Source organism: Staurois parvus, unplaced genomic scaffold (assembly GCF_062004578.1).
Source record: "Staurois parvus isolate SC_StPar_1 unplaced genomic scaffold, SC_StPar_1.0 ptg001027l, whole genome shotgun sequence".
Taxonomy (NCBI): Eukaryota; Metazoa; Chordata; class Amphibia; order Anura; family Ranidae; genus Staurois; species Staurois parvus.
Genome location: NW_028318823.1, coordinates 70,411 through 96,434, shown reverse-complemented (window position 1 = coordinate 96,434; position 26,024 = coordinate 70,411). Strand labels below are relative to the sequence as shown.

The following is a 26,024-nucleotide window of genomic DNA, read 5'->3' as shown; positions in this document are numbered from 1 at the left end:
GTTGTCAGTCCACACCTGGTTATGACACTTGGCACACCAATATGATTCTTGTGCTGCTTCATACAATAAAATATTTTAGGTGTTTATCTAGGTGTAATTCCTGTGCTTTTGGAATATAATCTTGCCAGCAAGACCTTGGCAGCCGTCCAGTAGCTACAGAGCAAATTTCGTTTTTTTCCCGACTTTTGAATGCACTAATTTTCTGTGACTCTTCTCCACCATCTATCTCGTAGACAAGATGCATTTTCTTGTCTATCACGGAGAGTCCCAGGTTACCCAATTATCTAAGACGGCTTCCAGGCCTCCCCACGTTCAACATGTATCAGCGGAGATGTGTCTCCATGACGTCTGCTTACCGTTTCGAGCTTCAATAAATATCTGACGGTTATGTCTTCTCTTGCTGGGCTCCTTGTTAGGGAGAAAAATTGGCAGGAACTTTCATGATATTTCCATGCTAAAGGAAATCGTAAAATAAAAGGGTTTTGATAGGTGTGAGCCGCTGTTACAGGTTTGCGGGCAAAAGTTTCAAGGACTTGACGGAACAAAGCGTAGAACTTTTGAACGTCCTGTCTGGCATTTGTTCAGCCAAGTCAGACACAATATTCGCAAACCTTCAAACCAGCTCGTTTGCTAGAAGTTTTTTTCTTTCTTTATCGCTTTTATGCTAACCTTAGGAAGAACACATCTGGGCAGAAATATAGGAAATGCCAAAAACTTGTATTTTAAAGCCTATTTAAAGCCCAACTCTACACGGGTTAACTGCTCATTTTCACCTAGGGAATTGGAGAATGGAGATATATTTACCTGGTCCTCCCAACACAAGACCACTTGTGCTCCAGTTATGGACGGTTCCTGATGTAATCAAGCCCAGAGCAGTGTCCATAAACCAGGAACAATTCACCATTGGATCATGGGGGACCTCCATTTTCCAGTGGAACAAAGGATCAGGTAAGTATAAGCTTTCTCCTCACACCTACACAACACAAACAGTTGACCCGTGCAGTGTGGGCAGAGCCCGACTGCATGAGTAAACTTTTGTTGCCTGGAGTTAGGCTTTGAATTGAAATTGACTCCCAGCAGCTGTCCTTTCCTGTACTTCTTTTTTGCCACAAGATGTCCTCAGCCTTCAGGTTTGAATGACACCCAGCTTTCCTCAACCAGGTGATGGAGGAAATAATGTGAGTACAGGATGTTTAGGACCTGCCCCTGAGGGGGTATACCCAGGATTCTCTTGCTTGCCAGTATAATGATGAAGAGAAGAGTACAGGGTGCCTTGGACCTGCCCCAATAGTGGTGTCAGGGCTCCAGGTATGACCAGAGGTGTGTGGACCGACACAGGGAAGTAGCAGGCCTCAGGAACACAGGCGTAGTCAGGGCTGGAGAGGTGGAATGATCAGGCAGGCCGTAAGGTACCCTCAGGCACTGCCCGGCGGGATCTCTCCAGGGCGCGGAGTCTAAGCCCCGGTCTGCCTTTTCACCAGAGCCCCTGATGGTGGGGATGGACTTGGCTCAGGACTGAGACCAGGTCACGGCCCCTGAGTGCACCCAACTGTGGTAGAGGGGACCGCTGAGGGTATGTACCGGGGGAAAGCCTGATGTGAAGGGGCTGGCAGGTTCGGACAGTAGTGACTGGATCCGTGCGGGATGGATGGATGACAGTATGGAGTGTAGCGTAGTCAGACAAGCTGGGTCGGTAACAGTGGAGGCAGATCAGTACAGAGCAGCAGGCAAAGAGTAAACGGGTCACGAGCCAAGGTACAGCAACAGGAGGTCAAACAGCATAGGAGTAGGCAGAAGAATAGTCAGGGATGAGCCAGGAGTCAGAGCAGGAGATGGTCAACAGGAATCAGGATCAGGCAGGGTCAGCAACAAGGTAACTTCTCTCAGGAACAGATGCACAGGGAACAAGATACAGGGGCTCATGGGAAAACACCAAGGCACTGATCACAGGCCTGGTCCTGCTTAAAAACACCTCCTGCAATCAGCCTCAGGTGATGGCTTGATTGCAGGAGTGAGATTCTGGCTGCTGAGAGCACCCACTGGCCAGCCTTGGTACTGCAGCCCACAAGCAGGTGAGTCCCACCAACATTGGCGAGTCCATTCCTGACAAGTGGGGTCACCAGGATTTACTTGCTTCCCAATATAATGATGAAAAGAAGAGTACAGGGTGTTTGGACTTTTCCCAAGGTGGTCTCATCAGGATTTACTTGATTCCCAGTATAATGATGCGGAGAAGAGTGCAGGATGTCTTGGACCTACCCCAAGGGTGGCGTCACCAGGATGTACCTGCTTCCCAATATAATGATGTGGAGAAGAGTACAGGGTGTCTTGGACATTTCCCCAAGGTGGTGTCACCAGGATTTACTTGATTAACAGTATAATGATGCATCACCAGGATGCCATTGATTCCCAGTATAATGATGTGGAGAAGAGTACAGGGTGTTTTGGACCTTTCCCCAAGGTGGTGTCACCAGGACTTACTTGATTCCCAGTATAATGATGCATCACCAGGTTCCCCTTGATTCCCTGTAAAATTATACAGAGAAGAGTACAGGGTGTCTTGGACCTGACACAAAGATGGTGTAATCAGGATTCACTTGATTCCTAGTATAATGATGCAGAGAAAAGTACAGGGTGTCTTGGACCTTCCTCCAAGTCTGTGTTCCCCAGGATTCCCTTGATTCCCAGAGAAGAATGCAGGGTGTCTTGGACCTGCCCCAAGGAGACATCACCAGAATTCCCTTGACTCTCAGTATAAATATGCAGAGAAGAGTACAGGGTGTCTTGAACCTGCCCCCAAGGTGGTGTTCCCCAGGATTCCCTTGATGCCCAGTATAATGATGCAGAGAAGAATACAGGGTGTCTGGACCTGCCCCCCTAGGCGACATCACCAGGATTCCCTTTGACTCCCAGTATAATTATGTGGAGAAGAGTACAGGGCGACTTGAGCCTGCCCGCAAGGTGGTGTCACCAATATTCCCTTGAACCCCAATATATTGATGTGGAGAAGAGTACAGGGTGTCTTGCAGTACATGGTGTCTTGGACCTGCCCCCAAGGTGGTGTCACCAAGATTCCCTTGATTCCTGGTATAATGATGCGGAGAAGAGTACAGGGTGTCTTGGACCTGCCCATGAGGTGGTGTTCCCCAGGATTCCCTTGGTTCCCAGTATAATGAAGCAGAGAAGAATAAAGGGTGTCTTGGACCTGCCCCAAGGAGACATCACCAGAATTCCCTTGACTCCCAGTATAAATATGCAGAGAAGAGTACAGGGTGTCTTGGACCTGCCCCCAAGGTGGTGTTCCCCAGGATTCCCTTGATGCCCAGTATAATGATGTAGAGAAGAATACAGGGTGTCTTGGACCTACCCCTGAGGTGACATCACCAGGATTCCCTTGACTCCCAGTATAATTTTGCAGGGAAGAGTACAGGGTGTCTTGGGTCTTCCCTTGATTCCCAGTATAATGATGTAGAGAAGAGTGCAGGGTGTCTTGGACCTGCCGCCAAGGTGGTGTCTCTCAGGATTTCCTTGATTTTTAGTATATTGATGTGTAGAAGAATTCAGGGTGCCTTGAACCTGCCCCAAGGTGGTGTATCTGCTCTCCCCAGACCCTGCATTCACTATAACTGCTCTCCCCGGACCCTGCATTCACAATATCCACTCTCCCCGGACCCCGCATTCACTATATCTGCTCTCCGCGGACCCCAAATTCACTATATCTGCTCTCCCCGGACCCCGCATTCACTATATCTGCTCTCCGCGGACCCCAAATTCACTATATCTGCTCTCCCCGGACCCCGCATTCACTATATCTGCTCTCCGCGGACCCCAAATTCACTATATCCGCTCTCCCCGGACCCCGCATTCACTATATCCGCTCTCCCCGGACTCCACATTCACTATATCCGCTCTCCCCGGACCCTGCATTCACTATATCCACTCTCCCCAGACCCCGCATTCACTATATCCGCTCTCCCCGGACCCCGCATTCACTATATCCACTCTCCCCGGACCCCGCATTCACTATATCCGCTCTCCCCGGACCCCGCATTCACTATATCCGCTCTGCCCGGACCCCGCATTCACTATATCCGCTCTCCCCGGACTCTGCATTCACTATATCCTTTCTCCCTGGACCCCGCATTCACTATATCCACTCTCCCCGGACCCCGCATTCACTATATCCGGTCTCCCCGGACCCCTCATTCACTATATTCGCTCTCCCTGGACCCTGTATTCACTATATCTGGTCTCCCTGGACCCGGCATTCACTATATCCGCTCTCCCCAGACCCCGCATTCACTATATCCGCTCTCCCCGGACCCCGCATTCACTATATCCGCTCTCCCCGGACCCCGCATTCACTATATCCACTCTCCCCGGACCCGCATTCACTATATCCGCTGTCCCCGGACCCCGCATTCACTATATCCGCTCTCCCACAGTGCACAGAACATGGAAATGCAATTATTTTAATAAATATAAACTGCTAAATACCTTTTCTCATCAGCAGTATAGAGCAGTCTTGTGACTTCTATCAGTGTCCAGCAGAGCACTGGCCAAGAGGGTTGATTAATACTGGCCATCAGACTGACGACATCTAGTGGCAGAGCAAAGTACTGGGAACCTCTCTGGGTTGAAGATAAATGTTGCAGCCAAAGCTGGTTTATTTATTTTTGTCCTTTAATAAGATATTTATTTTGTTATTTTTTGCGCTACATTTCTGCTTTGGAAGGACTTTCTTTACCTGTAAAATAATTTATTTTTCCCCAGCAGCCAGATTTTGTGTCTGTAAGAATCCTCGCGTTAAAAAAAAAAAAAAATCTGCTTTTTTATGATTGCATTTTTTGAGTCCAAAATAGATTCTTTGCATAGTCTGTGCCTTGCTTTCTAACAAACGCCTACACACTGCGGGAACTCAGAGTGCTGTGTACACACTTCTTCTATTCTATCCCCTGCCTGAAATATCAGACTGAAAGAGCTACGAAGTATACAATACATAGGGGGACCGTGGGGGGGAGGGGCATGGGGGGGGATTGCTTCACAATTCCAGGTAATGTAGGGGGTCATACAAGGAATTTCACCGAAAGAAGGCTTGCAGGGGAAGACAGTTGAGGGGATTTACTAAAACTGGTGCAGACAGAGTCTGGTGCAGCTGTGCATGGTAGCCAATCAGCTTCCAGGTTCTATTGTCAAAGCCTAACTGAACAAGCTGAAGCTAGAAGCTGATTGGAACCCATGCACAGCTGCACCAGACTCTGTCTGCACCAGTTTTAGTAAATCCCCCCAATGGTAGCCAATCAGCTTCCAGGTTTTATTGTCAACGCCTAACTGAACAAGCTGAAGTTAGAAGCTGATTGGCTGCCACGCACAACTGCACCAGACTCTGTCTGCACCAGTTTTAGTAAATCCCCCCAATGATAGCCAATCAGCTTCCAGGTTTTATTGTCAACGCCTAACTGAACAAGCTGAAGCTAGAAGCTGATTGGAGCCCATGCACAGCTGCACCAGACTCTGTCTGCGCCAGTTTTAGTAAATCCCCCCAATGGTAGCCAATCAGCTTCCAGTTTTTATTTACTGAACAAGCTGAAGTTAGAAACTGAGTGGCTACCAAGCACAGCTGCGCCAGACTCTGTAACCCCCCCCCCCTCCATGCAGTATAAAAATGAGCAGGCAATATATTTAACATCATCAATGAATTGATTAGGCATTACCAATAACTGATTAGGTGCAAAATTAATAATTTATTCATTTTTTTAATTCTTTTATTACTGCATTTATTTATTTATTCATTCACTTAATAATTCATAGAGACACAGTGGGGTGGATTTACTAAAGGCAAATAGACCTTGCACTTTGCAAGTTCAGTTGCTCCAGAGCTCAGTAAATGAAGTACAGCTTCACTTTTCAAAGAATACCCAATCACATGCAAGGACAATAAAAAAAACAGCATTTTTACTTGCACATGATTGGATGATAGAAGTCAGCAGAGCTTTTCCCATTTACTAAGCTCTGGAGCAACTGCTCTTGCACTTTGCAAAGTACATAGTCTATTTGCCTTTAGTACATCAAACCCAATGATGGCAAAAAAAAGACAGAAATAAGGATATAATACTCATGCGCTGCCACACAGAAATGATAAGCTGCTGCAAGCACCTAAATATGTTCTCACATCAATAAAACTCCCAAGAATAGTGCTGCGCTGCCCCCTAGTGACCCAAACAATACACTAATAATAAATAAACACCCTCCTGAGCATCAAACCCAATATGTAATAAAATAAATCTGTGAAACAAATAAAATAAATAATAGATTAATCACATATTTATTCCACTGGGGGCGGGGCTCAGCCGGGCATTTGATTTACAATCATTTAATACTGTTTTTGTTGATTTTCACACTATATGCTTCAGGTGATCCGGGTGTTTATTACAGCTCAGCCAGGTGTTTATTGCTAGTTGATTTTGGTTTATTTTTTAAGTTTCACATATTTGGATTTAGTGGCTCAGCCAGTTTTTTTTTTATTTACTTTTGACTTTATTTGTTTCACAGATTTATGCTATTACACATTGGGTTTGATGCTCAGGAGGGTGTTTATTTATTATTAGTGCATTTGTCGGTCACTAGGGGGCAGCGCAGCACTATTCTTGGGAGAAAAAAAAGACAGAGTAGTCCATCTAGTCTGCCCCATTTTATATATATATATATATATATATATATATATAATATGTTTGTTTTCTGTGTGTGTGTGTGTGCGTTTGTGGTTTTGAGTGTGGTTTGAGTATACAAGCGTGTTTAAATCCACTTATTCTTTTTTTTAATCAATTAATTAATTAGTTCATCCATTTATTAATTGATTTGTAAATGAATTTATTCATTCATTTATTTATTTTATAATTCATTTGTGTATTCATTCATTCATTCAATAATTAATTTATTTATGTATGCATTTATTCGTTCATTTATTTATTTGTTCATTTAATAATTGAATCGGAAATTCGTTTGTTTATTCATTAATTGTATTATTCATTTGTTCATTCATTTTTGAATGAACCGTGTTTAAATCCACTTATTCAATCATTTTTTTAAATCAATTAATGAATTAATTTATCCATTTAATAATTGATTTGTAAATTAATTTATTAATTCATTTATTTTATAATTCATTTGTGTATTCATTCATTCAATAATTCATTTATTTATGTATGCATTTATTCGTTCATTTATTTATTTGTTCATTTAATAATTGAATTGGAAATTCATTTGTTTATTCATTAATTGTGCTATTCATTTGTTCATTCATTTTTGAATGAACCGTGTTTAAATCCACTTATTCAATCATTTTTTTAAATCAATTAATGAATTAATTCATCCATTTAATAATTGATTTGTAAATTAATTTATTAATTCATTTATTTTATAATTCATTTGTGTATTCATTCATTAAATAATTCATTGATTTATGTATGCATTTATTCGTTCATTTATTTATTTGTTCATTTAATAATTGAATTGTAAATTAATTTGTTTATTCATTAATTGTATTATTCATTTGTTCATTCATTTTTGAATGAACCGTGTTTAAATCCACTTATTCATTAATTTTTTTAAATCAATTAATGAATTAATTCATCCATTTAATAATTGATTTGTAAATTCATTTATTTATTCATTTATTGTTTAATTCATTTGTATATTCATTTATTCAATAATTCATTTATTTATGTATGCATTTATTTGTTCATTTATTTATTTGTTCATTTAATAATTGAATTGGAAATTTGTTTGTTAATTCATTAATTGTATTATTCATTTGTTCATTCATTTTTGAATGAACCGTGTTTAAATCCACTTATTCATTCATTTTTTTTAATCAATTAATGAATGAATTCATCCATTTAATAATTGATTTGTAAATTAATTTATTTATTCATTTATTTTATAATTCATCTGTGTATTCATTCATTCATTCAATAATTTATTTATTTATTTATGTGTGCATTTATTTGTTCATTTATTTATTTGTTCATTTAATTATTGAATTGGAAATTCATTTGTTTATTCATTAAGTGTATTATTCATTTGTTCATTCGTTTAATATTTCATTTATTTATGTATGCAATTATTCATTTGTTTATTTACTTGTTCATTTAATAATTGATTCAGTTCATTTTTCTTAATTAACATATCAATGTATTTATTCATGTATTTGCCTCTTTAAAGCGACCCTGCTAAAATAAATAAACAAATAAATAAATACTTAAATAAAATAAAATAAAAAAGATAATGGCAAGTGCCTGTAATAGAAAATATATTATATTCAACTCTTCATCAGACTAGGAGGTTAATTTACTAAAGACAAATAGACAGTTCACATTGGAAGTGAAGTTATCCCAAGAACTTAGTCAATGAGTTAACAGCTCTGCTTACTTCTATCATCTGATTATCTGCAAGCAGCATTTTTTTCTTTTTTTTTTCCTTGTACAGGATTGGGTATTTTTTGGAAAGTAAAATTTCACCACACTCACTAAGCTCTGAGGAAAATGTCCTCACAAAGTGCAACTTCCCTTGCAAAGTTAATAGTCAAGCAGGGTTTGGTGGGTACAATTTGGGGGCCAAGTCTAAACCACATTAAAGTCAATAGGAGCCAAATGTTGAAAAGCAGTTCTGGCTATTTTCTAGCTAAGAGGCAGGGGATTGTCAAATAAATGACATGGGGGCCGGGAACCATCCTGGGGGAGATGCAGCAAAGCAAATGTTTTAAATACTCCATTTGCCGAGGAGAATTTTATGTCTAAAGTAATCCAATAAAAACGGAAGACTTTATTAAATACTATGCCTGGCAAAATGTCAGCTCTGTTCTGTTTGTGAACAAAGCGCCTGGGGATTTGCCATTAGACTTTTTTTTTCATGCCCCCCCCCCCCTAAAATTTATACCAGTCCTGAGGGGTCTGGTATAAATTATGGGGGAACCCCTACACCATTTTTTCTGTAGCCCTCCTAGCATAGGTGGCTTAGCAAATTTAACGTTGGTTCCTTCTGTAGCCAAGAGGGCAGTGATTGTTTGGTCTGGCCTGTTCAGGGTCTCACAGGCTGGGAGTTGTATTGCTTTCCCCTGCCTCTAGAAGTTTCCAGAGCTTAGGGTGGGAGATTCTAATTGGCCAGCCTTATTATATTTTTGCCTCTGGCCAATCCCTGGAGGGGAAGTGTCCAGAAGGGTGCCAGAGTTTGGATAAATAGTCTGAGACATTGGAGAGCAGGGTTCCTTCTCCCCAGGGGGGCTCCAAGGTGCAGGGGATCTGACAACCCATGGACTGAACAGTTGCTCAAAGAGGTTTTAGGGGTGCCAGGACCAGGGGCGGACTGACCATTTGGATACTCGGGCACTGGCCGAGGGCCCAAAGTCAGTAGGGGGCCCTGTGAGATGCCCCTTGTACCTTTTTCATAGGATTTTTTGAGTTTGGGCAAGGACACAGGGGCCCCATGATCCCCTATTGCCCAGGGGCCCCATGAGTTATCAGTCCACTCCTGGCCAGGACTGAAGGCCTGCATGGACTTGGCTCTGAACTAATTGCAGAAATGCAACCCAAGGGATCTGGTTCAGGTAGTGGCACCATCTCGCTGGGTGGCGTCCAGAAGAGGCTGGAAGGAGAACTTGTGAGTAGTGACCTCAGTGTCCTGAGAACTTGTGAGTAGTGACCTCAGTGTCCTGAGAACTTGTGAGTAGTGACCTCAGTGTCCTGAGAACTTGTGAGTAGGGACCTCAGTGTCCTGAGAACTTGTGAGTAGTGACCTCAGTGTCCTGAGAACCTGTGAGCAGTGACCTCAGTGTCCTGAGAACTTGTGAGTAGTGACCTCCGTGTCCTGAGAACCTGTGAGTAGTGACCTTAAACTGGTCCCTGAGATTGTGCGCTGAGTACCAATAGCTGCACAGTGGCACAAGGTAACCAGATGCTCAAAGACTTGCTCCAAGGGCCTTCAGCTGTGGGGTCTTGGACTCCTCACAACTAGCTACGATCACTAGGCAAGACTGTCCTCTAATTTACTAACCATCAACCGTTTTTTGGAGTATCCCATGCCCCATCCCTTCTCTTGTTACACGTTTCGAGCAATAAACCACAAAGAAAAAAAAAACTTAGACTGTTTATTGGAGTTGGAGTGAGTGGACTGTTGCTTGGGTGGCTGGTGGCATCTGTGCTGTCTGGGACAGAACCAGTTAAAATCAGTTGACCCTGCAGGGGTAGCGCTACATTTCTTTTCACAAACAACTGTTTCCCAGCACACTTACTAGCCAGCCTGCAAAACAACCAAACTCACCCTGTCTTACAATCATCAAAACAGAGGATTTTGTTTGCACACATTTATGCGTAAGCTGCAGGGGCCACGTCAAGGCTCCTCTGTCTACTGAAGTCCTAACTCAATGGATTTCAGAGTCTTAGTTGGAGCACTTATATAATAATGGATAGATTAAGGGCAGGTGTAACGGATGGAGTCCACCCCTCCTTAACCCCCCTGGTGGTATTCCCGAGTGTAGCTCGGGGTAAAGTTTCAGTACCACAAGCGGTAACCCCCCCCCCGAGCTACACTCGGGAATACACTGCTGTGTTGCTCCGGGATCTCTTCTGCACTTACCTTGTCCTGCGCTCCCGCGATGTCCCCTCTGCAGTGTCCCCAGCAATGTCCTCCGGCCGATGCCGACACCTGTCTTCCGGGTTCCGGTCCCTGTGAGCGTCGGGACGTACGGGGGATGGAACTGGCGGGAAATTCAAAAATGTCAAAAAGTGACATTCACTAAATACACTAAAATCACATAATATAACATTCCTGTATCAAACCATTTCACATACATTTTGTCCCGAGTGCTTTGTCCGGCGCCCTGCCTGCATTTTTACTGTTCTTCCTGCCTGGAAACTGAGAAACGTCCATGGCGTCCAAAAAGCGTCCCTTTATGTCAGACGCGGTTTTAGACCGGCTAGAGAACAGCGATAGTAAATCAGAACCACTTGCAGAATTGAGTGATAATGATTCGTGGGGGAAATTCCTCATCAGACACTGAAAACGATTCTGCGACTGAGCTCAGCGATGTGCGAACTTGGCGCTCTATTTCACATTTCAGTGTTTTTGGTTTGATTATATTATTGAATTAAATTTATTATTATTATTTTTTATGATTATTTATTCAATAATAATTTATGATTTCGTGTTTCAAATTTTATCCTCCCCGGGATGTTTACTAGACTCTTGTTCGGACAGATTTCAGTGAGTTATTCCTAAGAATTACAGGCCGACAATAAAAAAAAGACATATTTCCATGCCAAAAAATGTACCGCTTTGAGCACAGAAATACTGACGTAATCAGACCGCTAGGGAGTTAAAGGCCCAGAGGACACATGCGACGCCCATCAAGAGCTCATCAAGGCAGCTGAAGGCATCCAGTGTGTCCCCGTGCCCAATTTAACCAACTGTACAAAAAAGTAGCGCTACATCCCCCAGCTCCTTTGCTTACATGGCCAGGCATTCCCAAACATTTACGTTCATGGGGCTAGGTGACATCACTAATTGTTAAGGACTAGGAGGTGTCCGCATTCACTGGTGTCCTTAGCAACCATTGACAGTAGGATACTGTCATGTTATTAGAGGATGTAATACTGCTATTCAGGCCCAGACTGGGACAAATAATAGGCCCGGGCATTTTAGACTGAGCCCTTTTTTTAAAAAAACAAATTACAAATAATGACAACTACCAGTTGTGCACTTTAATAATATAACATGGGACTGAGAAGAAAAAGTGATTGCGATTGGTTGACAGAGGTTACAGCATATCATTACCGCTCACTGACTGGTTGCTAGAGGTTACAGCACACATTATGTCTCAGCGGCTACTTGCTACAGGCTACAGCACATAATTTCTGCTTGCTGATTGGTCGCTAGAGGTTACTGTACATCATTTAAAGAGACATTTGACACGGTATCTTAAAAATCCCACCATGTCAAATGTCTCTTTAAGTTTTAATAATTGGGATGTGGCACCCTTCAGGCCAATGCATTCTGAGTTACTGTACGTCATTACTGCTCACCGATTGGTTGCTAGGGGTTCCTGCACATTATTACTGCTACCTGATTGGTTGCTAGAGGTTACAGCACACAATATGTCTCACCGGTTAGTTGCTAGAGGTTACAGCAAATAATTTCTGCTTGCTGATTGGTCGCTGGAGGTTACTGTACACCATTTAAAGTGACATTTGACATGGTGTCTTAAAAATCACACAATGTCAAATGTCTCTTTAAATTTTAATAATTGGGATGTGGCACCCTTCAGGCCAATGCATTCTGAGTTACTGTACATCACTACTGCTCACCAATTGGTTGCTAGGAGTTATTGCACATTATTACTGCTAACTGATTGGTTGCTAGAGGTTACAGCACACAATATGTTTCACCGGTTAGTTGCTAGAGGTTACAGCAAATAATTTCTGCTTGCTGATTGGTTGCTAGAGGTTACTGTACATCATTTAAAGAGACATTTGACATGGTGTCTTAAAAATCCGATCATGTCAAATGTCTCTTTAAATTTTAATAATTGGGATGTGGCACCCTTCAGGCCAATGCACAATGTACATCATTACTGTTCACCGATTGGTTGCTAGGGGTTACTGTACATCATTACCGCTCACCGGTTGGTTGCTAGGAGTTCCTACACATCATTACTGCTAACGGATTGGTTGCTAGAAGTTACTGTACATCATTACTGCTCACCGATTGGTTGCTAGGAGTTCCTGCACATCATTACTGCTAACGGATTGTTTGCTAGAAGTTACTGTACACCATTAGGTTACTGCACATTATTACCGCTCACCCATCACTTAGCTCCATAACCCCAACCAACTCTCCATAGCAGTGCCCATCACGCCTCTGTACTCTTCATAGCCCACCCACAACACCATATTTTTTAAAGGCACTGCCCTTCTCTACTCTCAATAGCCCTGCTAACAAACCCCACAGCCCCTCCCTAAAATGCCACTTAGTTCTCCATAGCCCCACCCCAAATGATGAAATTATTTCAAGGGTTCCTCCAGAATAAAGAGTTTGAGAAAGACTGAGCTAGAGAGCAGAGTCATAGGTTAAGTTTGGTGTGGGGGAGGGGGTTGCCCCGAGAGAACTTTTAAAGGAAGATTAAACTTTTTGACATTAGATGAACACATCCAACAACATACTTGAATTCAGTGTTTGGGTTTAGGTACACTTCAAGCTTGTTACAATGTAAAAAAAAGTCTCTTTCTCATGGAATCCGATGAAAAGGCTTCCCACGGCTAGATTGCCCACTGAGAAGGTTATAACATCTTCATTAGGAATGAAATCTGCCTAGAAAACCTTTTAAGACTTTGACGCATCCCCTCTGTTCTGCGGATAATCAATAATATGTGACAATGCTACGAGGAAAAAAGACTGTTTTTGAAATGTTATCATCCCATTTAAAAGAACATCACGGGCTACTTGAAGGTCTCCTTTGTTGACATTCTGAATTATTTACTCGGTATACCTAGGTTACAAAGGAAATACTTCTGAATAAGTAATATATTCACACGTCTTCTGCTTCCAGAAATAATTCTTTGATCTAAATACTAGGAAACTCAGGGGGTACTTAGCCAAATATGCCAAGCAGTGGAGCCTCATTATTCTCCAGGATAATAATCTAAAATTTCATTTCATGAACACATTTTTCATTTTCATCTTTTTGTCAAAAATGAAAGGGCTCGCAGCTCGATAATCCTTCATGCTGCGGTATGTGGCCAAGTGCTATATTAAAGCAAACCTGTCATTAAAGTGTACAAACCGACCTAAGCAACTGAAAGAGCCAACAAGATGTCAGCATTTACTATTTTTCCTTTAAATTGGCTGCGTCTGTCCCAGATACATCAAAATAAAAAGGAGTGCGACGTCTTACAGAGCTTATTCTTTAGAAAGCAACCACAGCTTGAGTGGACCTTTCCCCTGCCAACATGCGGCAAAGAGGCAGAAGACTTCTTAAGCAGCTGTCTTAAGGTGCCAGGATGGAGGGGGTGGTAAAAATCCGAATCCCCAGACGCTTGCTGCTGATTTGGATTTTTTAAATGCCTGTCTCTCATTCCCTAACACTGTCCCCCCCCCACCTAGTGGGCAGAATGTGGTAGTTTGCCTCATCTGCCAACTACCCGTAGCCAGTGAGGGGAAGAGGGGAATGCATAGCAACACCCAATCATGTTTAGTGGCAGTTAAGCACACTTCAAATTTTCAATGTTGTGTGATGTCCTTCAAAACTGCACCCCATCACATTATGGGAGCAACATAAAGGAGGTACCAGCATGGCTGTAGCCAGTGTGGGGATTTGGGGAGGGCAGTTTGATTAAAATTTGAAATGCAGCATTACATCCTTCTTGCTGTGCCCCATAACATAAGGGGGGGGGTGGCAGGAGGACGGCGGTGATAGTGGTGGTGGTGGGTGGAGGGATGTGCACAAAAATGCACCTTCACCTCTGTAGACAACAATCCTTGCTTCAGCCCTGCAGAGAGGGACCCTTGCCCTCTGTGTGGAAGCAGTGCCCCCCCTGCAGAGGTCTTGCGCACCACTACTGAGCTAGATCTATATCTCTGTAATCTGCAAAGCTCATGCTCCATACTGAGAGGAGCACTGTGGCTGTGATTCGGCAGAGGACATGGCTGACTTCTGCACAGAGACCAATGCTTCCATGCAGAAAGCAAGCTTCCTTCTCTGTAGTATTCTGGAATGGTACAGACTCTTCTACTCAAGCTCTAAATATGTACACTATATTGCCAAAAGTATTGGGATGCCTGCCTTTACAGGTATCCCATTCTTAGTTCATAGGGTTCAATATTGAGTTGGCCCACCCTTTGCTGCTATAACAGCTTCAACTCTTCTGGGAAGGCCGTCCACAAGGTTTGGGAGGGTGTCTACGGGTAGGTTTTACCATTTTTCCAGAAGTGCATTTGTGAGGTCAGGTACTGATGTTGGACGAGAAGGCCTGGCTCGCATTCTCCACTCTAACTCATCCCAAAGGTGTTCTATAAGGTTGAGGTGCAGGCCAGTCAAGTTCCTTCACCCCAAACTCACTCATCTATGCCTTTATGGACCTTGCTTTGTGCACTGATGTGCAGTCATGTTGGAACAGGAAGGGACCATCCCCAAACTCTTCCCACAACGTTGGGAGAATTAAATTGCCCAAAATGTCTTGGTATGCTGATGCCTTAAGAGTTCCCTTTACTGGAGCCAAAATGTTTGGAAATGGTGAGTAAAGCATATAGAGAAGCTGCGCTATCATCTACACAAGTGTACCAATGGCACAAGGCCTTCAAAGAAGGATGAGAAGGTGTTGAAGATGCACAACGATCAGCACGTCCCTCTTCATCAAAAATGGAACAGGATGCAGTGGGGGTCTGTTCTCAACCATGACAGCTTGCTATCAAAATGATTGCAGAGGAAATGGGAATTACCAAGTCAATTGTTCATGAAATCGTGACTTAGGATTTGAAAATAAGAAAAATGTGTGCAAAATGTGTTCCAAAGAACTTGTCACTTGACCAGAAGAAACATTGTCAACTCATTTGCCAAGACCGGGTGAACCGTTTTGAAAAAGAGCCTGATTTGTGACTCGAGTGATCATGGGAAGTGAATCCTAAGTGTTTGACTATGATCCCAAGATAAAGAAACAAATTTTGGAATGGCACACACACCCATCACCTCGCCCCCCAAAAATTTGAATGAGCAAATCGAAAGTAAAATCAATAGTCATTGTTTTCTATTTATTCACAAGGAATTGTCCATAAGGAATTTGTACCTGCTGGTCAAACTGTGAACCAAAGATTTTACCTGGAAGTTCTTGGCCGCTTGAGATAAAGAGCTTTTCATGTGAGATTGGTTCATCTTGGATCCTTCATCACAACAACGCACGGAGCTTTGGCTGTCAGAGAATATTTGGCTAAAATACACATCACGTTGCCTCCCCATCCACCCTACAGCCCTGACTTTGCTCCTTGCAACGTTCTCATATTCCCAAAGATGAAGAAGGGTTTGGAAGGGCACCATTTTTGTAGTGTGGACAATATCTAAAGAGCTACTATGCAGGCTCTGAACGCCATCCCACTTGAAGACTTCCAGGGATGCTATGAAGAATGGAAAAATCACTGGGAACGTTGTGTGCACTCACACAGTGCATGCTTTGAAGGAGGCAATTTATTTTTCAATAAAATAATTTTTCAAATGTCATTCTCAGTAGTTTCTGGACACACCTTGTATTCTTAACCCCAAAATACGTTGACACATCTTCATCCTGTTTTATCTTGTTTGCAAATTAGAAACATCATTGTTTTTGGCTCTAGAACTATTGGTTTATCACTATCATTACTTTTCTTTTCTTAGACATTAATTGCTCTGTAACCCTACTAGGGAGATTCACTCTCTTGATTTGTCCTGGTGACTATTGTCCCTAGAACAGAAAAGGAAGGGAAATCCAGTTTTCAAGATCAGGAATGCAGTGATGGTGTTTACGGTCCAGAGAGTAGAAAGCACATAGAGGCAGAAGATCGTCAGCCATGCATCCCCTGCATCGTCATTCCAGTTCTCTTGTGGGTCTACAAGAAGCTCTTGGAAGCCATTATCTATCCCTTCATATCCCCCTTCATCAGCCGTATCTAGCCAAACAAAGCCGTTCAAAGCAGCCCGTCTTCAGGGAACACAGGCAAAGTAGAATGGAATGGTAGCAGTAAGCCCACCAGTAATGGAACCATTAATGAAAGTGTCAATCAAGCACATGAAGAGTCGTCCAATAAAAAGACAGACTGAACAATCTTCGTTGTATGGAAAAAACCTCATCCAAGACCTGAATCTTCTAGACTGCAAATAAGATCCCACTGTCTCTTTGCAGATAAAAAGGACTTTATGTTTATTGACCATGTAAAGGTAACACATTATTGTGTACATTGCATTCCAGATTTTTAGAAATTGTCAAAGTAAATGACAGATTATCATATAACAATAATAAATTATATTGACTTGTACAAAAAAAAAATGTGGACACATGTGCCAGTAACAATGTGTCACGGACCTGGTTGGGGAGCCTGACGTGGAGAGAAGGCATCCTCTTACGACTCCCGCTCGGAGCCCCTGATAGTGGGAACAGAGGGCGCAGAGCCAGGAGTGGCACGAGTGCAGGGTAGATCTGGAGCTGGCGGCAGGTAGCTGAAGACCCAGGAGATCCGGATGCAGGCCAGGTGTGGATGCAGGAACGTAGGTGCAGCAACAGTCAGATATGGCGGCAATCAGGATGCAGACTGGGACTGGACACAGGAGCATGGATGCGGCAGCAGGCAGGTATGGCAGTGACCAGGATGCAGGCTGGGTGCAGGACCGTGTGTGCAGCAGCAGGTAAGTATGCAGGCCAGGTGCAGGACCGTGGGTACAGCAGCAGGTAAGTATGGCGGTGACCAGGATGCAGGCCAGGTGCAGGACCGTGGGTGCAGCAGCAGGTAAGTATGCAGGCCAGGTGCAGGACCGTGGGTACAGCAGCAGGTAAGTATGGCGGTGACCAGGATGCAGGCCAGGTGCAGGACTGTGGGTGCAGCAGCAGGTAAATATGGCAGCCATCAGAATGCAAGCCAGGTGCAGGTACAGGTAAGTAGGTGCAGCAGAGTCAGACAAGCCAGGTCAGTATTAAACGAGCAGATCAAGTACAAGGGAGCAGGCAAGCGGATGGTCAGGGATAGCCGAGGTCGGTGCAGGTAGAGTTCTTTCTTAGTCAGGTCAAATCAGTTTACAGGCAATAGAATCAGGTAATAAGTGCAGGGATGTTGTAGACCAGAAGGCATTGATTTTACTGTATTGCAGGTTTAAATAGCCTGCCTAGCGGTGACGTGTACGCTACTGCGCATGCGTGCGCTTCCGCGCTTCTTCGCATGCATGCCCGCACGCTCCCGCGCATACGCACTCGCACCGCCACATCCCAAGGGGATCCGTTGCCGTCGCACGGCTACAGGATCCCTGACACAGTGGTCCAAGAGGGGACTTTGCTTCACTTTGTAGAGATTTCCTCTCATTCACACCTTTTGGCACCCCAAACAGGAAGCAAAGGACTATGGACACAGGTAGCAAATATAGACAGGGGACTAAAAAAAAAGTTCTGACTGTACATATACTTTAAATGTTCTTTATGTCTGGCTTTGGTATACCTTTAAATAAGAAAGTGTAGCCTTTTTTGTACCAGTGTACATGTATTTCCGCATGCAGCTCATCACTGATGGAAGAATGATAAGTATCAATCATATTCTGCTACATTCCTGGCTCTGTTTCAGAATCCTGGAAGAAAGTTATCAAGAGAGCTTGCCGTGGCAGAGGAATGAGCCTGCACAGCGTGACACGGATCTGAAGCTACTTTAACATTCCAAGTGAAAAGTATTGCCGAAAATATAATGAGGACCAAGTTCTGCAGGCACCGGTGCTCCGGTAGGTTTTTTTTTCATTGGTGGCAGAAATGAATTATGAGAAGACTGGGACCACAGTGGTGTCAGTCTTCTTTTGATCTCTCGGTGGGATCTAAACCATAGACAAGCAAGTCAAAGACGATGAGCAGAATCTGTAAAGAATGTGTCCTTAATTCCCCTGATGGGTCAGCAGCCACAAGAACCAGGAATAAAAAAAAATGTATAGGACCTTATGATATTTATTACAATGAAACTCAATTTACCAGAGAGGAAGAAAAACTTAATTGCCCGAAATATAACAAGAAGTGGTTGAAGATCTAATGCGCCGGCAAGATCTGTTTTCACAGGGTAGGATATTAATTGTTTTTTTTTTTTTTAACTTTTAATGACTTTGCTGATCTAATAATGGCTGCATTGTCTCAGAATGGAAAATGTGGGAAATGCTATGATTTGCAGAGAGGCAGAAACCTCTAGGAGGAAGGTTCTCTCATTTCACTGGATACAATATATGACCCGTGCACGCCACAAAAGTTCATTTATTTTCCGATGCATTTGTTAATTAATTGTTTGTTGCCTAATATTTGTTACGTTGAACCGATTCATTTTCAGGATTCATTTAGTTATGTTTAATTTCATTTCATATATTTCTAGGTCCAAGAGGATTGGAAAAATTGTTGGAGTTTTTTTGGAAGATTGCTATATATTTCGGTTGGATTCTATATTCGTAGCGAAACTATTCAGAAAATGTGCAAATAAATAAATAACAATCCAGCTTCACAACTCTGCGTAACGATATCTCTGCAATTATATTATTGCTACAAACATGTCCTCATTAAATCCTTGTCTTTGACTCTTCTTCCAGCGCTGCGATACAAAATTATAAGCTGTCCAGTTCACCAATCATAAGAAAAATGTATACACCTCGACCGGCTGTGCTCTCACCTGGTGTATATGATCAAACCGATATGTGAGGTCATAAAATACTTGTGTCCCTTTAATGGGGCTAAGTGGTAAATGGATGGGATGATTCCTCTTTCCCTGGGATGGATGGATGGATGAATGGAGTGTTCCCTCTTTCCAGCAGGGGGTCTCCTTGCTTTCTTGTAGGTTTTCCTGGAGCCGGATAGGTGGACGGAGTATCCCTCTTCCACTAGGGGGTCTCCTTGCTTCCTTGTAGGTTTTCCTGGAGCCTGATAGGTGGACGGGGGTATCCCTCTTCCCACTAGGGGGTCTCCTTGCTTCCTTGTTGGTTTTCCTGGAGCTGGATAGGTGGATGGGGGTATCCCTCTTCCCACTAGGGGGGTCTCCTTGCTTCTATGTAGGTTTTCCTGGAGCCGGATAGGTGGACGGGAATATCCCTCTTCCACTAGGGGGTCTCCTTGCTTCCTTGTAGGTTTTCCTGGAGCCTGATAGGTGGACGGGGGTATCCCTCTTCCCACTAGGGGGTCTCCTTGCTTCCTTGCAGGTTTTCCTGGAGCTGGATAGGTGGACGGGAGTATCCCTCTTCCCACTAGGGAGTCTCCTTGGGTCTCCCAATCATTGGTGTCATTGGGAGGAATAGAGCCCCATCATTGGTATCAGAGGGAGTAATAGTGCCCCATCATTGGTGTCAGTGGGAGGAAGAGTGCCCCATCATTGGTGTCATTGGGAGGAAGAGTGCCCCATCATTGGTGTCAGTGGGAGGAAGAGTGTCCCATCACTGGGATCTATGGGAGGAACAGTGCCCCATCATTGGTATCAGTGGGAGGAATAGTGCCCCATCATTGGTATCAGTGGGAGGAATAGTGCCCCATCATTGGTGTCAGTGGGAGGAATAGTGCCCCATCATTGGTGTCAGTAGGAGGAATAGTGCCCCATCATTGGTGTCAGTGGGAGGAATAGTGCCCCATCATTGGTATCAGTGGGAGTAATAGTGCCCCATCATTGGTGTTAGTAGGAGGAATTATTATTATTATTATTATTATACAGTATTTATAAAGCGCCAATAGTTCGCTCAGCGCTGTACATTACAGAGGGGGACAGAACATGTGACAAAACAATAACAATACAATGCAAAACATGAGGGGCTCGAGGGCCCTGCTCCTTGGAGCTTACAATCTAGGAGGGAGGGGGTGGTGGCACAGGAGGAGATAGCTGTGGGGGATGGAGTGGTAGGAAGAGTGGAGGAGGTCGGCAGCTTAGCAGGGGGTGGGGTAGGCTTCCCTGAAGAGATGGGTTTTCAGGGTGCGCCTAAAGGAGAGGAGAGTGGGTGATAATCTGATGGGTTGGGGCAGGGAGTTCAAGAGGATGGGTGACACCCCGGAGAAGTCCTGGAGGCGGGCATGGGAGGAGGAGACCAGGGAACTAGAGAGAAGGAGGTCTTGTGAGGAGCGGAGTGTGCGTGCTGGGCAGTACTTGGATATTAGGTCAGTGATGTAGTTCGGGGCAGTATGGTGGACGGCTTTGTACGTCAGTGTTAGGATTTTGAATTTGATCCGTTGCGCAATTGGAAGCTAGTGGAGGGATTGGCAGAGGGGGGTGGCGGAGATGGAGCGGTTGGAAAGGTGAATGAGTCTGGCAGCCGTATTCAGGATGGACTGAAGCGGGGATAGCCAGCGGCGAGGCAGGCCAGTGAGGAGGGAGTTGCAGTAGTCGAGTTGTGATATGATGAGGGAGTGGATGAGCTGTTTAGTGGTTTCTGGGGTTAGGAACGTGCGGATTTTGACGATGTTGCTGAGGTGCATGAGTTTGTTAAAGATTGGACTTGGGGCTGGAAGGATAGGTTGGAGTCCAGAATGACACCAAGTACTCTGGCCTGCGGGGCGGGTTTGATGGTGGCGTTGTTGGATGTGATGGAGAAGTCAATGGGGGGTGGTGTCCGGGCTGGGGGGAAGACTAGGAGCTTGATTTTGGAGAGGTTCAGTTTAAGGAAGTGGAGCGACATCCAGTCTGATATGTCGCTCAGTAGGTGTGTGATTCGGGCGGAGACTGAGGGGGTGAGGTGGGGGGTTGAGAGATAGATTTGTGTGCCCCATCATTGGTGTCAGTGGGAGGAATAGTGCCCCCTCATTGGTATCAGTGGGAGGAATAGTGCCCCATCATTGGTGTCAGTGGGAGGAATAGTGCCCCATCATTGGTATCAGTGGGAGGAATAGTGCCCTATCATTGGTGTCAGGAACTATGCCCCACTGTTGCTGACAGTGGGGGAAACAATGGGCCAAGGTTAGAATGAAAGCAAGCAAAGGGCCACATCCAGCCCCAGGGCCACAGTTTGGAGACCACTGCATTAGACTGTGGAACTGAAGTGACTGACTGTGGCATTTACAAAATAACTTTAAATCACAAATTTACTTGAATCCGAATTATCAAACAAATTTGAAAATTGAATTGACCTCCCTAGTGGTCTGATTATGTCAGTATTTCTGTGCTCAAAGCGGTACATTTTTTTGCATGGAAATATGTATTTTTTTTAGTGTAGGCCTGCATTTTTTAGAAATAACTCACTGAAATCTGTCCGAACAAGAGTCTAGTAAACATCCCAGGGATGATAAAACTTGAAATACAAAATCATAAATTATAATTTAATAAATAATCATAAAAAATAATAATATAATAATAATAAATTTAATTCAATAATATAATCAAACCAAAAACACTGAAATGTGAAATATAGCGCCAAGTTGGCACATCGCTGAGCAAAGTCGCAGAATCGTTTTCAGTGTCTGATGAGGAATTTCCCCCACCAATCATTATCACTCAATTCTGCAAGTGGTTCTGATTTACTATCACTGTTCTCTAGCCGGTCTAAAACCGCGTCTGACCTAAAGGGACGCTTTTTGGACGCCATGGACGTTTCTCAGTTTCCAGGCAGAAAGAACAGTAAACATGCAGGCAGGGCGCCGGACAAAGCATTCGGGACAAAATGTATGTGAAATGGTTTGATACAGGAATGGAATACTATGTCAAATTCATTTATAAGAAAATGATAGTTTCTAAAAAATTTTAAATTTGCCGCCGTTCCAGCCCCAGTACATCCCGACGCTCTCAGGGACCGGAACACGGAAACCAGATGCCGGCATCGGCCGGAGGAGATGGCCGGGGACGCTGCAGGGGACGCATCGCGGGAGCGAAGGACAAGGTAAGCGCTGCAGGGAATCACTGAGTAACGCCGCATGGTAAGCCCGACTGTAGTTCGGGGGGATTACCGCTTTTGGTACTGAAACTTTACCCCGAGCTACACTCGGGAATACCGCTAGGGAGGTTAATTTCCCCATGGGCCCGACCTACTATTGAATCATATACACAGTTACACATAGTTAGTCTGGTTGAAAAAAGACAAAAGTCCATCCAGTTCAACCAAAAAAACCCAAAAAGTTATAATCCTACACCCACAGTTGATCCAGAGGAAGGCAAAAAACCCAGCAAAGCACGATCCAATTTGCTCCTGCAGGGAGAAAATTATTTTCTGATCCCCCGAGAGGCAATCGGATATTCCCTGGATCAACTTTCCCTATAAATGTTATATCCAGTTATATTCTGTGTATCCAAGAAAGAATCCAGGACTTTCCTACAGCAATCCACTGAGCTGGCCACAACCAATTCTGGAGGGAGTCTATTCCACATTCTCACAGCTCTCACTGTGAAGAAACCTTTCCATGTTTGGAGATTAAATCTCTTTTATTCCAGACGTAAAGAGCGCCCCCTTGTCCTCTATGATGACCTATGACATCCTAATAAAATAAATGCATTTGTTAATTTTGTTATAACTTTTTTTCAGATTCATTTACATCTGTTACTATGTCCATCTGGAGATTCGTAGACATCCAACACCCTGAAAATCCCATTTTCGTCTGAAAATTGATTGGTTGAAAAACGCATATTTCTTATGGCCACTGATTCCAATGACTGAGTTGGGGTGTTTCTAGTGAAGGTTACTGTTAAATTCACAGAACACAAAAACATTTTAGACAAATCTGCTTATCCAATTTAGTGAGCGGGGTGAGGGAGCGATAAGACGCATCTACCCTGTGTGCGTGGGGGGATGGACCATCAGCAATGGGGGTTAGTAGAAGGTCCATGGTGGTCCATCTGTAGTGGGGAGCTTACAGTAGTATGGACTTGTCAGAGGATTTAGCCAGCTCTAAGAGCTTGTAGATACTCCTAATGCAGGTAGAAAAGAGAGATGGCAGCACCACTCTAAGTGTAGATGGTTAAGATCAGGCAGATTTCATGGTAAAATTGCACTCACATAGGTAGGTAACAGGTAGGCATGTCAAGTGATGGAGGTCCAGTGGGAGCATCAGTTCCTTCGGCCATGCTCTGGGTGTTTTTCTGCCGCTCTGGTGGTGTCCAGGGCTCGGGGAGTAGCAGAGGGGCGCAGGGAGGCTCACAGGGATGATGTCAAGGCATAAACTTGGTTTCCAAGATGGCACTCATGCTCACTCCTTCCGCTGGCTGATCACGCGGTGACATCATCTCTGTGAGCCTCCCTGCGCCCCTCTGCTACTCCCCGAGCTCTGGACACCATCGGAGCGGCAGGAAAACACCCAGAGCATGGCCAAAGGAACTGATGCTCCCACTGGACCTCCATCACTTGACATGCCTACCTGTTACCTACCTATGAGAGTGCAATTATACCATGAAATCTGCCTGATCTTAACCATCTACACTTAGAGTGGCACTGCTGTCTCCCTTCATTATCCAATTTTGTGCCAACAGTTTTGGGAAGTCCATTTTCTATTTTTGAGAAGTCCATTGCCCCCGTGCACAAAGCCGGCATCATAAAGACATGGTTTTATAAGCTCTGTGTGAAGCAACTTATGAATCCTGACCTCAACCCTACTTAATGCCCTAGGGATGAAATGAAACAAAGACTGCGAGCCAGGTCTTTCCATCCAACATTAGTAGCTGACCGCCAAACCCAGACACATCCATTGGATTGCCAGACAAAGAAGTGTGATTGGTCACTCCAGAGAACATGTCTCCACTGCTCTAGAGTCCAGTGGTGGCGTGCTTTACACCATGGAATCCAACACTTTGCATTGCACTTGGTGATGTAAGGCTTGGATGCAGCTGCTCGGCCATGGAAACCCATTCCATGATGTTGTTGGGCTCATCTGAAGGCCACACCAAGTTTGGAAGTCTTTAGCTATTGACTCAGCAGACAGTTGGCGACTTCTACGCACTGTGCGCTTCAGCATGCGCTGACCCCGCCCTGTCATGTGACGTGGCCTACCACTTGGTGGCTGAGTTGCTGTTGTTCCCAGTTGCCTAGGTGGACCTTCAAGAAGGATCTTCGTATTCTTCAGTGTAGAAGAGAAAGGTCTCGAGATGTGATTCGCATGACTTTTCCCTAATCTTACTGTGACCCAGATTGGAACTTGGAGCGCCACCATGAGAAGGGTGAGGTTCAACCCCCCCCCAGTCCTTGAAATAGGGGTGCCAGCAGTCAGGCTTATTTATCCAGCAGTGATGAAGTCTATGTACATGGGGAAATCTGCTCCTGACCAGAATGTGGATACAGGTGTGGGACAGCCTCAGCCAGCTCTGCTTCACAAACCACACCCCCTGACACATTTTGTCTCCACCCACTGGGGCTTAGTTATTGCTAATCTTAAACAAAAAAACAAATTGTCCCTATAAATATGTATTAACCTACATTCCAATTAAAAATATTCTTTATGTTTGTATTAATGTTTAGGTTATTAAATTTTTAGGTTATTAAATTAAAATAAAAATAAAACAAATTTATTTCAATGTTTTTATTATTTTTTAATTTTGTATTTCATTTTATATTTGTAATGATTTGTAAGAAAAATGATACATGTAATATTTTTTTAAATATACGTATATATATATTTTATTTTTCTCTGGTTTACTGGATGGACTTTGGTCTTTTTTTCAGCCAGGCTAACTATGTAACTATGTATCGTATTAATATTTTCTCCGGGGTCTCCGTTCTCTAAACGTGACATAAAGTATTCCAAAAGACTTGTCATCAGAACAAAAGTACAATCTATACTCTCCTTTCTTCATTACGGTCTTTAAATATGTCACCTCCTCAGTCATTGGGACAACCATTAGCAATACTTAACCTAGGTGAAAAGTCATCGATGTACCCAAACCCCTTGACAGAGTCATCGATCGAGAAGATGAGCCCGTGTCTAAGTGCACATCACGGATACATTGTTTATCGTATTCATTGTTCCTTGGCAGTCAGAAGAGTCGTATAAGTAGAACAAAAAAAAATAAAAATTTGAAAGATTCAATCAACTCCTCCTTAATTATTGGGCAGAGTTTTATATCAGAAGAAATCAATTTTGTATTGAACAAGATGGACGCTTCCTATACAAAGGATATAAAAAATTAAAAAAAGACATCGGATTCTTGGCAGTTTTTCTGGCAAATAACAGATGGAAAAAGCAGCAATTGTGAAGGAGACGTGTCATGTGCTTCAACTGAGGGCTAAATCAATACACGTGTTTGTTTGTTTCAAGGAATACTTGTATACTGTACAGATCTGTGACCTTGAGGCACGAGGATTCAAGGTCGTATGTTTCCAGTGCGAATAAAAA

The 26,024-nt window shown here is 43.6% G+C and overlaps 1 pseudogene; it reads left to right on the top strand.

The window, feature by feature from the left end:
- The first annotated feature begins 910 nt into the window (after window positions 1-910).
- On the top strand, window positions 911-16,837 carry LOC149441076 (UPF0729 protein C18orf32 homolog pseudogene; annotated as a pseudogene).
- The last annotated feature ends 9,187 nt before the right edge of the window (window positions 16,838-26,024 follow it).